Source organism: Rhyacophila brunnea, unplaced genomic scaffold (genome assembly GCF_057557595.1).
Source record: "Rhyacophila brunnea isolate RB1 unplaced genomic scaffold, BYU_Rbru_1.0 scaffold_455, whole genome shotgun sequence".
Classification (NCBI taxonomy): Eukaryota; Metazoa; Arthropoda; class Insecta; order Trichoptera; family Rhyacophilidae; genus Rhyacophila; species Rhyacophila brunnea.
The window spans coordinates 7,135-10,701 of NW_028233126.1; positions in this window are offsets into that span (position 1 = coordinate 7,135).

The window sequence follows — 3,567 nt, forward strand, 5'->3', positions numbered from 1 at the left end:
TCTACTAAAATTATTATTCAGTACTTGTCTAAGGGGTGTGTTCAAGGAATTCAAAATATAAATATTATATTAATAGGGCCAGTGATTGAATTTTAAATGAATAAATCAATATGGGTTATTTAACTTGATATTTTAATGTCTTTTAGACTATAAATAAGGATTATCATCTTATAATATCTAAAATTATGTATAATTCAATATTTACAGTCCAAAAAACCATCTTAAATATTGCCAAAAAACATTTGGATGATTGCCTTTTAGGTTTATATAAAATTATTGGATTTATTTGAAATATGAAAATTTAAACTAAATGAAAACATAAAAAAAATTGATAATTCCGAGATTATTTTTAAGGATACAAATACATTTAGGATATTTGATAGGGGATTCTTATTGAATATGTTTTAGTGGGGTATTTGCCCGAAAGATACCTGATATCAAGGTAAAATGTCAAAATATTCAGAAAAGCTTAATATTTTATATTCGTTCATTTTTGTGTTGAAAAGAATGATTTAAATATATATTCTGATATTAGACACTTGAACACACCACATTTGAAAGAAGAAGCGCAGTTGATAAATACAGATTAGGGGAAGGTTTCAAAAGATGTATCAAGGTGTTTTGTAATATTTCTAATGGTCTGATTGCGTCTCAATAAATGGAATTTATTAAAAGAAACTTAACATATAAATAAAAATTAATGTTATGATATTACACTATATGGTTGATGGATAGAACAATTTTATCATTACTAAACTAAAATTACGCATTGCTATTTATGATATATGATTCTAATCTTTAATTTTTTAAAAAAGAACTTGCAAATATTAAAAAAATCTTTTCAATCTAAAAGCATCTTTGAATGAACAACAACCATGAAAACATATTATTCTTTATTTAAATTCATCATGTATAATTTCAAATTTCAGCATATGAATATATTGTTTTTTTGATTATTTACATAAATTTTTCGATATATATATTTATCAATCTGTCAATTTCATTTTTGATCAATTAAATTGTGATAGTGATTAATATAGTTCACTTAGAGAAAAATTATTGTTTCATGTATTACAATATAATGAAAGGTTATTTTCAGAAACCAAGTTAATGTTGACCAATAGAAAACTACCAAAAAAACACTATCCATATTCTGAATATTCATGTTCCAAAGGCAACCCACATGTTCTAAAAACAAATAAATCCACGATTTATACTATACAACAAAATATGTTTATCCGATGTAAATCGTAAACAAGAATAAATACCCTTTTTTCAAGAATGGCAGTCTTATTAATATGCAGAATGCTGAAATTGCGACGGAAGAAATGAAGATCCTCGTATTTCAATTGCTTTTGCATTTGGATGGAAATAATTATTTTTAGAAGGTTATTCAACATTGAATTAATTTAATAAATGGCTCATCATATGTGTGTTATGGTTTAAATTTCTTCAATACAATATTGTTTTATTAATACAGAGTAAATAATTATTTTGTCAAGGTTATTCATGCATTTATTTGTAGTATGGCTCGACAATTGTGTGTTATAGAATTAATACCTTCAATTACATCATCTATTTTATATTAATACACAATAAATGAGTTTCATTCTAATTTTGGTTAGTAATTAAGCTTTATTGGTTTTTGACGAAGACTTTTATTTCAAATTTGTTATATTGCGATCATTTCTTTAAAATTGTATTTATTATGATGATTATTTGCTTTTTTTTCGTTTAGATTATTCATGTATGCTAGAAGCCATTCCGATATACTTATAATTTTGACACTAATTTTTTGTATGCATGTATAGTTTCGTTTTGTTGAACCCAACATATATTTTATTGCACTTCTTTCAGATAACATCATTTAAGCAAAAACTTAGTTGGTATTATGGCGTTTCTAAATTAAATTTAAAAAGAATCAGGATTTGCAATTATAATTATGTTTCATGAATTAATGTCTTTGGAAAATTTCTTTGATCATTCTTCTTATTGCACAGATTTTTTTTTAAATTTTTTAAATAGCAGATTTTTATATCGATATAAATATAATTCATTGATTTATCTCTCGATATCATCGTGATTAAAATAATTTTAAAGCAGATTCATTGGTAAATAAAAATCCGATTTATTCATTCAATATTGTTGCATCTTATAAAAGTGCTTGTATCAAATATAATCACTTGTTACATTTTAAATACTTAAGCATCAAATAAAAAATATTTTCTATCTTATGAGGATACTGATGCATCAATGGTAATACTGTTATGTCCAATAAAAATATTTATGAATGAATAAGACTGTTATGTATAAATAGAATACAGATATATCAATGGTAATACTTTTATGTATAATGGGAGTATTTATACATGAATAATATTGTTACATCCATGGTAATACTTTTGTGTATGAATAGAATACAGATGCATCAATGGTAATACTGTTATGTCCAATAGAAATATTTATGAATGAATAAGACTGTTATGTATAAATAGAATACAGATATATCAATGGTAATACTTTTATGTATAATGGGAGTATTTATATATGAATAATATTGTTACATCCATGGTAATACTTTTGTGTATGAATAGAATACAGATACACCAACGGAAATAGTGTTATTTCCAATAGAAATATTTATGAATGAATAAGACTGTTATGTATAAATAGAATACAGATAATAAATGGTATACTGTTATTTCTAATGGGAGTGTTTGTACGTTTATTGAGAATATCGTTTATTCTAACCTTAATCACGTTATTTTTGAAAATATACAGTCAATTTATGAAAAATAATCTACTATCACATGATAATATTATTGCATATTCTGGAAAAATTCTTTTGCATTAAATATATGGATACTTCGATTTTATTTCAAAAATTTACGCATTGAATCACCATTTAATATTCGATGAGCTTTCATTGATCAATATTTTTTTCTAATTCAATATTACTATTTCCAAAATTGAATATTTTATTTCCCCTTTTCTTAAAATTTTTAATTTATGTAGCATTTGAAATTACCCCATTAATGTCAGAGACACAATCGCCTTCAGAAGAGAAGAAAACACAGCCAGAGATTGAAGCTCCACAAGAAGTGCCGAAGAAGAAGTTTCCTACTTTCAAATTTATTGGTTTGGTTTTATTCACGCTAGCAACATCTCTAGTATCAGCAAAATGGTATTACAGTTTTTTTGGTGTAGACTATACATCATATGCAGCATCATTCTATTCATGGAGAGTTAACCATGCAGATAAATTGATGTTTAATGAAACTTGGAAGTTTATAAAGGATAATAAATATGATGATAAAAGTGACGGTGGCAAGTTGATGCCTTTTATTGATATTGCACAAAATGCAGAAAAGCCACTTTTATTCGATATGCATCCTGAACATTATGTACGTGGACAAAAATATTATTATACACATTCGACTACTGATAAATGCACCTCGAATGAAGATTTTTTAAATTTCAGAAGGGTCATGGTAGAAAAGACCGGTCATACACTAAGTCCCGATCAAAAAAGCGGTAAGGAAATGGTAAGTGAGAAGAATATTATTT